Below are 12908 nucleotides of genomic sequence, written 5' to 3'. Positions count from 1 at the left end.
CAAGTGAGATAAGAAGCCTAGAGCGGAGTCTATTCAGCAAGGACTCGCCTTTCCCCTGACGGTATCACACCGTCAAAACATCGCTCATGCCCAAGGTTAACGGAGCATGGGGCTTGTCAGACCCAGAGGTCGTACACTTTTTGCTCCACATTTAATCTATGCTGGTTCACTCCTCTCCGACGATTGGATGGGCTCTTCCTTTCTCTCCGATTATCCTTTCAGCTAATTAAATGCCAGTTCGTGTTTCCCAATCAGAGAGGACGTGATAATCCAAGGGCAGGAGCCAATCTGGGGGTAAGGTTGCGGCTGTGGAGTCTGGTGTGGGGGGGCGGCTCACATGCACTGTTCAGACTGCATTGCCTGCGTCTGTTTGTGGATTGTGCCTAACTAATGGAAGGGGCAGTGAACCCTGGGGAAAAAAAATAAACATCAGTAAAAGCCTTTCACTGCAGTTATTTCCATACGTTTCTCATCTTCCTCCCTTCCCTTCATTCACGAGAATGTCTAGAGACATTTTAGTAAGGCCTCATCTTTGATCCCGCCATGAACCCCTTCCCCTTGGCCTTGAACTTCCTCCCTGTGTGGATATATATATATATATATATATATATATATATATATATATTTGTATATATAAAAAAGAGTCCATCATTCTCCACCTTCAAAACCCTTCCCAAATCCCATCTCTTCTAAAAGGCATTTCCTAAGTAAGCCTTCATTTTCCCTATTCCCGTTTCTTTCTGTGTTCCCCATGCATTTTATGGCCTAGTGGATAGAGCACGGACCTGGGACTCAGAAGGTTCTGGGTTCTAATCTCATTTGCGCCACTTGTCCACTGTGTGATCTTGGGCAAGTCACTTCACTTCTCTGCGCCTCAGTTACCTCATCTGTAAAATGGTGATTGAGACTGTGAACCCCTTTTGGGACAGGGACTGTGTCCTACCCGATTAATCTGTGTTTGCCCCAGTGCTGTAAGGGCTTTTCAAGTATCATATCAAATATCATTATCATTACCTCAAACTCTTGGTATTCACCCTACCCTAAGCCCCACAGCACCTATGTACATATCCATAACTTTTTTTTTTAAATATTAATGCCCATCTCCCCCTCTAGACTCTGAGATCCTTGCAGGTAAGGATTGTTTCTACTGACCCTTCGGTATTGTTCAATCATATTTATTAAGTGATTACTGTGTGCAAAGCACTGTACTAAGTGCCTGATCTCTCCCAAGTGTTTAGTACAGTGCTTTGGACACAGTAAATGGTCATAAATACTACTGGTTTGTTGCAGACACCCTGCTGGAAGATGGCTGCTACTACTAGAATGAAGAGGAGCTCACTTCCTCAGTTTCCCCATCTGACACCTTCTCAAGGTCTACCCTTTTTCTGTGGTATTTGTTAAGCACTTACTATGTGTCTAACACTGTTCTAAGCATTGAGGTAGATACCAGTTCATTAGATTGGACATAGTCTCTGTCCCGCATGGACCTCAGAGTCTAAGTATGAGGAAGAACAGTTACTGCATCCCCATTTTTCCCTTCTCCCCAAAGACTTTTCTGTCCCCCCCCCTTTTTTAATGACATTTGTTAAGCGCTTACTATGCGCCAGGCACTATACTAAGGGCTGAGGTTAATACAAGTTGTAGACCCAGTCCATGACCTTCATGGGGCTTACAGTCTTCAACCCCATTTTACAGATGAGGTAACTAAGGCTCAGAGAAAGTAAGTGATTTGCCCGAGATCACACAGTAGACAAGTAGTAAAGGCGTTTAATCATCTTCTTCCCGTTCACCCATCTGGGAGATGTAGCGGTCGGGGCTCCTTGCTCACCTGTGGTCAAGAAACATTTGTCTCTGAGTTACTGGGGGGATCCCATCCAGGCTCACTGACTTTCTTTGACTTTCAAAGTATTTCTTTGACTCTCACCTCACTTCTTTCCTACTCCAACCCAGCCCACACACTTCTTTCCTTTAATGCTAACCTTCTCACTGTACCTCGATCTCTTCTATCTCATTGCCAACCTCTTACCCATGTCCTACTGTAGTCTGGAATGCTCTCCCTCCTCACACCTGACAGAAAATTACTCTCTCCACCATCGAAGCTTTATTGAAGTCACATTTCCTCCAAGAGCCTTTCCTAAGCCCTCCATTCCTCTTCTCCTTCTTCCTTCTGCATCTCCCTGCCTCACTCCCTTCATTCATCGCTTCTCCCAGCCCCACACCACTTATGTCCATTATCTGCCATTTATTTAAATTAACGTCTGTCTCCGCCTCTAGACTGTAAGCTCACTGTGGGCAGGGAACGTGTCTGTTTATTGTGGTACTCTCCCAAGTGCTTAGTAAAATGCTTTGCATACAGTCAGTCCTCAATAAATATGATCAAATGAATGTTCCCTGCCCATAAGGAGTTTACAGTTTGGAGGGAAAGACAGACATTCATATAAGTAATTTATAATACCTAATTTAAAGGTATCTATTAAAGTGCTGTGGGATGAACACCCAACGTCATAAGCTCACAGATCAAAGTGCAAAAGGGAGAGCAAGCAGGGAAAAAAAAGACAGTTTAATTACAGAAGGCCTCTGGGAGAAGATGTGAAATTAATAATGCTCTGAAGGTGGAGACATACAGGGGGGATGGAGTTCCAGGCTAGGGGGAGGATGTGGGAAAGGGGTCGGTGACCAGATAGATGTGATCGGGGCACAGCGAGTAAGTTGGGGGGAGAGAAGCAGACTGGGCAGGATGGACTAGTAGAAGACTTAGTGAGGTGAGGTAAGGTGGGGTGAGTTGATTGAATGCCTTAAAGTTGATGGTACGGAATTTCTGTTGGCTGCAGAGGTGGATGGCCGCTATTAGAGGTTTTGAAGGAATGGAGAGACATGAACTGAATGTTATTGTTGATAAATGATCCGGGCAGCAGAGTCATGAGTTCAAAGAAGCTCTCAATCTCCCTCCATTCCCCATTCTGGTGTCGAATGCTCAGGGTCACCCCATTCTCCTTGTCTCTGAATTCTTCAGGCTGCAGCTCAAAACATTTCTTCCCGTTAGGCAGAGAGGACAGATGGCCACTTCTTGGGATGTCCACTGTGGACTGGGCCATTAGATGGAGGGACAGGTGGGTAGAGCTCAGAGAGCTGGACATCATCGCTCAGGGGCTCTGAGGAAGGCGGGATGTTATTCAGCACAGTTAGTAATTATTAATGAGGAGCAGTAGATCGTTAACACCACACATTTCCAGGAGATTGAATAGGATCCGGAGGGCAGGAAGAGAGAACAGTTGATAGAAAGAGTGCTTCCATTTAGCCAATTAAAATCTCACTCCCCTGTCACTCTGGCACCATCATAATTTGTGATGGGCGCACTTCCACATCAATCATATAATAATAATAATAATCATGATGATGGCATGTGATAAGTGCTTACTATGTGCCAGGCACTGTTCTAAGCGTTGGGGTAGATACAAGGTTAGCAGGTTGTCCCACGTGGGACTGAGTCTTAATCCCCATTTTACAGATGAAGTAACTGAGACGTGAGAAGTGAAGTGATTTCCCAAAGTCACGCAGCACAGAAGCATCGTGGCAAAGTGGACAGAGCACGGGCTTAGGAGTCAGAGGTCATGGGTTCTAATCCTGGCTCCGCCACCTGTCAGCTGTGTGACTTTGGGCGTCACTTAACTTCTCGGTGCCTCAGTTACCTCATCTGTAAAATGGGGATTAAAAAAACAGTGTGTGAGCCCCACATGGGACAACCTGATTACCCTGTATCTACCTCAGCGCTTAGAACAGTGCTCGGCACATAGTAAGCGCTTAACAAATACCAACATTATTGTTTTTATTATTACAAGTGGAACAGCCAGGATATTTGAGCACTCTGTGTAGAGCACTGAACTAAGCAGTTGGAGAGTATATTACAACAATACACGGAAATATTCCCTGCCCACAACAAGCTTACAGTCTAGAGCAGCTCCTTCCACGCAGAGGAGCAGTGAGACCTAATGGATAGAACACGAGCTTGACACACACATTCAATCCATCACTAAATCCTGCCGGTCCCACCTTCACAACGTTGCAAAATTCCACCCTTTCCTCTCCATCCAACCTGCTACGACATTAATACAATCATTCATCCTCTCCTGCCGGTGTTACTTCATCAGCTTCCCTGTCGATCTCCCAGCCTCCTGTTTTTCACTAATACAGTCCATTCTTCACTCTGATGCCCAGATGATTTTTCAACAAAAAACATTTATTCAATCGTATTTATTGAGTTTTTCCTATGTGCAGAGGACTGTATCAAGCGCTTGGAATGTACAATTCGGCAACAGAGACAATCCCTGCCAGTCTAAAAGGGGGAGACGGGCAGCAAAACAAAACAAGGAGACAAGCATCAATACCAACAAAGTAGATAAATAGAATCATAGATATATACGTATCATTAATAAAATGGAGTAATAATATATACAAATATACACAAGCGCTGTGGTGAGAGGAGGAGGAGCAGAGGGAAAGGGAGGGCTCAGTCTGGGAAGGCCTCCTGGAGGAAGTGAACTCTCAGTAGGGCTTTGAAGAAGGGAAGAGAGGTAGTTTGGTGGATGTGAGGAGGGAGGGCATTCCAGGACAGCGGGAGGACGTGGCCCAGGGGTCGATGGCAGGACAGGAGAGAACAAGGCTCAGTGAGGAAGCTAGCGGCCAAGGAGTGGAGTGTGCGGGCTGGGCTGTAGAAGGAGAGAAAGGAGGTGAGGTAGGAGGGGGCAAGGTGATGGACAGCTTTGAAGCCAAAAGTGAGGACTTTTTGCCTCACGTGAAGGTTGATAGGCAACAACTGAAGATTTTTGCAGAGGGGAGTGACATGTCCAGAGCATTTCTGTAGAAAGATAATAATAATGTTGGTATTTGTTAAGCGCTTACTATGTGCCGAGCACTGTTCTAAGCGCTGGGGTAGACACAGAGGAATCAGGTTGTCCCACGTGGGGCTCACAGTCTTCATCCCCATTTTACAGATGAGGGAACTGAGGCACCGAGAAGTGAAGTGACTTGCCCAAAGTCACACAGCTGACAAGTGGCAGAGCCGGGGTTCGAACCCATGACCTCTGACTCCAAAGCCCGTGCTCTTTTCCACTGAGCCACGCTGCTTCTCTACTTACATAAGTACCCTTTGCCTCATATTTTAATATTCCATTGCCAGGGGTAGCCCTAACTACTATATACAAACATTTGTGTCCAGTTGTTAGTAAAAAATGTAAATTGTATTATGTATCATTACAGTACAGAGCACCATCACAACCCCCCCCCCCCGCTGTTGCCACTCCCATTAATAAAGATCTTTAGCTAATTGGACATTTATGCTTATAGAAAATAGTCTTTTGGAAAGCAGCAACTTTTAGAAAATTTGCTGCTTTCCAAAATACTATTTTCTATAAGTATTTTCTTTGTTACATGTTTGACAAACCTCAAAATGTATATTATGAGTGACCATATATGTATGCAGATCTATAACTTCTCAGAGCCAAATTTGAATGTGAATTTCTCAGAGCCAAAGGGTATTTACTAAGAAGGTATTTTCTTAGGCTGGGATCTTTTTTATTTTCAGCCATTGTCTTTTATGGGATAAAACTTACTACTGTTTTTGAAACAGCTCTATTTTCTCCTATGGTTTCTGGAAATATTCAGATTCTTCTCATTAGCATAGGATGATAGTACCCTTGCCAAAGGTTAGAAGTACCTCAAAGTAATCAGTTGCTTCTTTTTTACAAAAAAGTATAACAATTAAAAATTCAGACAAACTGTAAATGCAGTCACAATTATTCAGGACATGACACCCCGCTCCTCAAAAACTTTAATGTTTGCCCATCCACCACCACAAACAAAAACTCCTCACCATTGGCTTTAAAACACTCTACCACCCTGGCCCCTTCTACCTCACCTTGCGACTCTCCTACAACCCATTCCACACACTTTGCTCCTCTAATGCTAACCTTCTCACTGTCCCTTGATCTGGTCTGTCTTGCCGCCAACCCCTGGCCCACGTTCTGCCTCTGGCCTGGAACGCCCTCCCTCCTCAAATCCGATAGACAGTGACTCTCCCCGCTTTCAAAGCCCTATTGAAGGGACATCTCCTCCAAGAGGACTTCCCTAACTAAACCTTCCTTTCATCTTCTCCCACTCCCTTCTGCATCACCCTGACTTGCTCCTTTTTTCCTTCCTTCCTTCATCCCAGGCATACAACACTTGTGTACATATCGGTAATTTATATTTGCATTCATGTATGTCTCTCTCCCTCTAGACTGTAAACTTGTTGTGGCAGGGAATATATCTGTTTATTGTTGTATTGTACTCTCCCAAGTACTTGGGAAGCTGGGAAGCAGCATGGCTCAGTGGAAAGAGCCCGGGCTTGGGAGTCAGAGGTCATGGGTTCCAATCCCGGCTCTGACCCTGTCAGCTGTGTGATTGTGGGCGAGTCACTTAACTTCTCTGTGCCTCAGTTACCTCATCTGCAAAATGGGGATGAAGACTGTGAGCCTCAAGTGGGACAACCTGATGACCCTGTATCTACCCCAGCGCTTAGAACAGTGCTTTGCACATAGTGAGCGCTTAACAAATACCAACATTATCATTATTATTACTTAGTACAGTGCTCTGCACACAGAAAGCACTGAATAAAGATGATTGAATGAATGAATGACCTGGGTTCTAATCCCAGCTCTGCTGTTTGTCTGTTGTATTAACTTGGTAAAGTCACTTCACTTCTCTGGGCCTCAGTTACCAGATCTCTAAAATGGGGATTAAATCTGTGAGCTTCATGGGGGACAGGGACTATGTCCAACAGGAAACAGCGTGGCATAGTGGATAGAGCTTGGGCCTGGGAGTCCAAAGATCATGGGTTCTAATCCCGGCTCTGTCACTTGTCTGCTCTGTGGCCTTGGGCAAGTCGCTTTCCTTTTATGGACCTCAGTTACCTCATCTGTAAAATGGGGATTGACACTGTGAGCCCTACGTGGAACAGGGACCGCATCCAACCTGATCTGCTTGTATCCACCCAAGACTTAGTACAGTGCTTGGCACATTGTAAGTCCTTAAAAAATACCATAGTTATTATTAGCTTTTATTTATCCCAGTGCTTTGAACAGTGCCCAGAATTTAGTAAGCGCTTAACTGATCCCTTTAAAAAAGAGAATTATTAATGAGGAGCAGCAGATCATTAGCCCCACATATTTCTAGGAGAATAAATAGGATCAGGACGTCAGGAAGCTATACCTTCTGTTAGAAAAAGAGCTTCCATTTAGTGGCTTAAAATGTAGGAATCTACGGTGATATAATTTGCATTTCGCCTCTTGTGGCTTCTCACCGACCCATCACTCCGTGACACACTTACAGTCAGTGACAGGTGCCGCCTTTGCTTGCCAACCACATAAATACACACTGTGTTCTATAATTTAGGGGTTTTTTATGGTACTTGTTGAGCACTTAATATGTGCCACACATGATACTAAGATCTGGGGTAGATACAAGAAAATCAGGTCAGAGCAGTTCCTTGTCGTTCATGGGGCTTACAGTTCAAGTCAGTGGGAAGATGATTTAGTCCACATTTTACAGATGAGGTCACTGAGGCACAGAGAAGTGAAGTGACTTGCCTGCGGTCACACAGCGGTCATGTGGCTGAGCAGGGATAATAATAACGTTGGTATTTGTTAAGCGCTTACTATGTGCAGAGCACTGTTCTAAGCGCTGGGGTAGATACAAGGTAATCAGGTTGGCCTACGTGAGGCTCGCAGTTAATCCCCATTTTACAAATGAGGTAACTGTGGCACAGAGAAGTTAAGTGACTTGCCCACAGTCACACAGCTGACAAGTGGCAGAGCCGGGATTCAAACTCATGACCTCTGACTCCCAAACCCGGGCTCTTGCCGATGAGTCACGCTGCTGGATTAGTACCCAGGTCCTCTGACTTCCAAGCCCAGGCTCTGTCCTTTAGGCCATGTCGTTTCCTACACTCCTCCTCTAGACTGTAAGTTCGTTGTGGGCTGGGACTGTGTCTGTTATATTGTACTCACCCAAGTGCTTATTACAGTGGTCTGCATACAGTAAGTGCTCAATAAATGATTGAATGAATGTCACACTTTCTTCCTGATGAACTGTTCGTTATGGAAAAGTCAACTCTGCATGCTTACCCTGCTTACTGTGTCCAACCCAATTTGCTTGTATCTACCCAAACGCTTAGTACAGTGTCTGGAATCTAGTAACCACTTAAATACCATAATTATTATTGTTAGATCTGAAGAGAAACTCTTGGGTCTAAAGGGAATCAATTCAGAGTGTTTAATAATAATAATAATAATAATAATGGTATTTAAGTGCTTACTATATGCCAGGCACCGTACTAAGCGCTTGAGTAGATACAAGCAAATTGGCTTGGACACAGTCCCTGTCCCACATGGGACTCACACTCTCAATCCCCATTTTACAGGTGAGGTAACTGAGGCACAGAGAAGTGAAGTTGATTCTATTTATTTGCTCTTGATTCTATTTATTTGCTATTGCATTACTGAAATGTTCTTCCCCTTGATTCTATTTATTGCCATTGTTCTTGCCTGTCTGTCTCCCCCGATTAGACCGTAAACCCGTCAAAGGGCAGGGACTGTCTCTGTTACCGATTTGTACATTCCAAGCGCTTAGTACAGTGCTCTGAACTAAGCGCTCAATAAATACTATTGAATGAATGAATTTGCCCAATTTGCCCAAGGCAACACACAACAGAAAAATGAAAGTGGTTTCCCAGACCCATTCTTCATTCATTCAATAGTAGTATTTATTGAGCGCTTACTATGTGCAGAGCACTGTACTAAGCGCTTGGAATGAACAAGTCGGCAACAGATAGAGACAGTCCCTGCCGTTTGACGGCCTTACGGTCTAATCGGGGGAGACGGACAGACGAGAACAATGGCAATAAATAGAGTCGAGGGGAAGAACATCTCGTAAAAACAATGGCGACTAAATAGAATCGAGGCGATGTACATCTCATTAACAAAATAAATAGGGTAATGGAAATATATACAGTTGAGTGGACGAGTACAGTGCTGAGGGGAGGGGAAGGGAGAGGGGGAGGAGCAGAGGGAAAGGGGGAAAAGAGGGTTTAGCTGCGGAGAGGTGAAGGGGGGGTGGTAGAGGGAGTAGAGGGAGAAGGGGAGCTCAGTCTGGGAAGGGCTCTCGGAGGAGGTGAGTTTTAAGTAGGGTTTTGAAGAGGGGAAGAGAATGAGTTTGGCGGAGGTGAGGAGGGAGGGCGTTCCGGGACCGCGGGAGGATGTGGCCCGGGGGTCGACGGCGGGAGGGGAGAGACCGAGGGACGGCGAGGAGGTGGGCGGCGGACGAGCGGAGCGTGCGGGGTGGGTGGTAGAAAGAGAGAAGGGAGGAGAGGTAGGAAGGGGCGAGGTGATGTAGAGCCTCGAAGCCTAGAGTGAGGAGTTTTTGTTTGGAGCGGAGGTCGATAGGCAACCACTGGAGTTGTTTAAGAAGGGGAGTGACAGGCCCAGATTGTTTCTGCAGGAAGATGAGCCGGGCAGCGGAGTGAAAAGTAGACTGGAACGGGGCGAGAGAGGAGGAAGGGAGGTCAGAGAGAAGGCCGACACAGTAGTCTAGCCGGGATATAATGAGAGCCCGTAGCAGTAAGGTAGCCGTTTGGGTGGAGAGGAAAGGGCAGATCTTGGCGATATCGTAGAGGTGAAACTGGCAGGTCTTGGTAACGGATAGGATGTGTGGGGTGAACGAGAGAGACGAGTCAAGGATGACACCGGCATTCAAGTGGGAAGAGAGTGGGAGATGAGGAATGGTGGAGCTTAGTCTGGGAAGGCCTCTGGGAGGAGGTGTGCCATGTCCTGCCTCTGGCATTGAAAGCCTTCCCTCCTCAAATCTGAAAGACAATGACTCTCCCCACCTTCAAAGTCTTATTGAAGGCACATCTCCTCCAAGAGGCCTTCCCAGTTTAAGCTCCACCTTTCCTTATTCCCCACTCCCTTCTGGTCACCCTCACTTGCTCCCTTTGCTCTTCACCCCCTAGCCCCAAAGCACTCATGTCCATCTCTCTTATTTTATCTATTTGTATTGATGTCTGTCTCCCCGTCTAAGCTCCTTGTGGGCCGGGATTGTGTCTGCTTATTGCTGTACTCTCCCAAGTGCTCAGTGTAGTGCTCTGCACACAGTAAGCACTCAATAAATACAACTGAATGAATGAAAGGATCCTGAGCTTCGAAGGAACCTTGAAAGGGGGTCAAGCCCATCCCCTTGCCTCCAGGGAGCCGGTGAGGAGGAGGACCGATTAAAGAGCTTGAGAAATGGTGGGTTTTCTCTGGGCCCACAGTTTCCGGGGACAGAAATCCAAGTAATGTTGGCTGTCAGCAGAGTAGGGCCAGAGATATCCCCACAGAGTGACAAATGAACAAAATCTGGAAGAGTTTCTTCAGCACCCTGGGTAGCTGAAATCAAAGGCTCTACATAAAAATCACTCTGATTAATAAATGCCCAGCCAGCAAGGAAGGGGAGTCGGATCCCTGCTAATGACAAATCTTTGGCATTTTAAAGCTCCCAGACACAGCTCTTGCTGTCTCTAGAATTTGGCAAATTCTTGCTTTAACTCACACAGAAAAGCATGCTCTTTAAGGACATTAAACATGTCTGAATGTTTCCAAGTGAAGCTCAGTCAATTACATTTTATAGACAGCTTCAGATTAACACCCCAAGGGCCCCTGAAATTAAATAATTACTACATTTATTAAGAATTTACTCTCTGTCAAAAAACTGAATTAAGGAACCGGCATAGCAAACTAGGCAGAACACGGGCCTGGGAGTCAGGAGGACCCGGGATCTAGTCCTGACTCCGCCACATGTCTACTGAGTGACCTCGGGCAAGTCGAGCCAATTCTCTGTGCCTCAGTTACTTTATCTATAAAATGGGGATTAAGACTGTGAGCCACATGTGGGACAGGGACTGAGTCAGACTTGTCATTCATTCAATTGCATTTGTTGAGCACTTTCTATGTGCAGAGCAGTGTACTAAACTCTTGGGAGAGTAATAATAATAATGATGGTGGTGTTTGTTAAGTGCTTAATATGTGCCAAGCCCTGTTCTAAATTCTGGGGTAGATAAAAAGTAATCAGGATGTCCCTTTTGGGTCTCACAGTCATATCCCCATTTTACAGATGAGGTCACTGAGGCACAGAGAAGTTGAGTGAGTTGCCCACAGTCACACAGCTGATAAATGGCGGAGGTGGGATTAGAATTCACGACCTTTGACTCCCAAACCTGGGCTCTTCCCACTAAGCCATAACAGACATATTCCCTGCCCCAAGCGAGCTTTCAGTCTAGACCTGATTTGGTCATACCTACCCCTACACTTAGTACAGTGCCCGGCCCATAGTAAGTACTTAAATATCACAGTTATCATTATTATAATACAAGATAAAAAATACAGAATTCTTGTCACTAAGGGGTCTTATTTCAGAGAGAGGGAGAGCAAATCTCTTAACCTGATCTTAGATGGGAGGTCAGGAGAGAGGGTGAGTGAGCTGTATAAGGTGACAATAGAAATAGCACAGGATTCAGAGACAGGAGACTTGGGTTCTAATTCTGATTCTGCCATTGACCTGCTTTGTGACCTTATGCAAGTCACTTCACTTCTTCGTGGCTCAGTATCTTCACTGGGAAAATGGGGATTACAAACTAGTTCTCTCTTCCTCGAAAAAATCTTTTTGGATCTTTTGAGTTGTGCTTTTCAGTTGCTGGGCATTTCCTCCTCAGGTCACTCTTTTCTGTTCGCAAGTCCTTCCTGATTCAATTTAGACTTGTGATTGTTGGTGATATAGCGATTCATTCAATCATATTTATTGAGCATTACTGTGTGCAGTGTAAAAAATAAGTAAATGTTGGTATTTGTTAAGCGCTTACTATGTGCAGAGCACTGTTCTAAGCACTGGGGTAGATACAGGGTAATCAGGTTGTCCCACGTGAGGCTCACAGTTAATCCCCATTTTACAGCTGAGGTAACCTGAGGCACAGAGAAGTGAAGTGACTTGCCCACAGTCACACAGCTGACAAGTGGCAAAGCTGGGATTCGAACCCATGATCTGACTCCCAAGCCCGGGCTCTTTCCACTGAGCCACGCTTCTTCTCGGGAGAGTACAAATAGGAATAAACAGACATTCCCGGCCCACAATGAGGCTGGGGGGGGGAGGGAGGGGAGGGGAAGAGGGATATAGACATTAACTAAATTTCAGCTTTGGACATAAGTGCTGTGGGACTGCGAGGGCAGTTGAATAAAGGGAGCAAGTCAAGGAGTGGAAGAGGAGGAAAGGAGGGCTGTGTCAGGGAAAGGTTCTTGGAGGATGTATGCTTCAAAAATAAGGCTTCAAAGATGGGGAGAGTCACTGTCTGTCCGATACTAGGAGGGAGGGTGTTCTAGGCTAGAGGCAGACCGTGGACGAGGGGTTGGTGGCAAGACGGGCGAGATCGAGGCAGAGAGGGAAGTTGGAACAATAACTGAGGGAATCCCTAACTGACCTCATTTCCCCACCCCATTTGCCCTCCCTACTGCATCAAGCAGTTGTCTCTCACCCCATAGAACTTCAGTACATTTGGGGACATGTGTCAATCAAGCATATTTATTGAGCACAGGCAACTATAATAATGTTGGTATTTGTTAAGCGCTTACTATGTGCAGAGCACTGTTCTAAGCGCTGGGGTAGATACAGGGTAATCAGGTTGTTCCACATGGGGCTCACAGTCTAAATCCCCATTTTACAGATGAGGTAACTGAGGCACAGAGAAGTTAAGTGACTTGCCCAAAGTCACACAGCTGACAAGCGGCAGAGCCGGGAGTCGAACCCATGACCTCTGACTCCGAAGCCCAGGCTCTTTCCACTGAGCCACG

At 45.7% G+C, this 12908-nt stretch overlaps 1 long non-coding RNA gene across 1 annotated transcript in view; it reads right to left on the bottom strand.

The window, feature by feature from the left end:
* Positions 1-2612: 2612 nt before the first annotated feature.
* The window catches only part of LOC114815182, a 33720-nt gene continuing 23424 nt past the window's right edge, over positions 2613-12908 (bottom strand). The window contains exon 3 of the long non-coding RNA XR_003762962.1: positions 2613-3152. This is a non-coding gene — a long non-coding RNA (uncharacterized LOC114815182). The remainder of the gene's footprint in view (positions 3153-12908) is intronic.

This window comes from Ornithorhynchus anatinus, chromosome 1, assembly GCF_004115215.2.
Source record: "Ornithorhynchus anatinus isolate Pmale09 chromosome 1, mOrnAna1.pri.v4, whole genome shotgun sequence".
Taxonomy (NCBI): domain Eukaryota; kingdom Metazoa; phylum Chordata; class Mammalia; order Monotremata; family Ornithorhynchidae; genus Ornithorhynchus; species Ornithorhynchus anatinus.
Note: the sequence above shows the minus strand (reverse complement) of the source record. Positions and strands in the feature narration are given on the sequence as shown.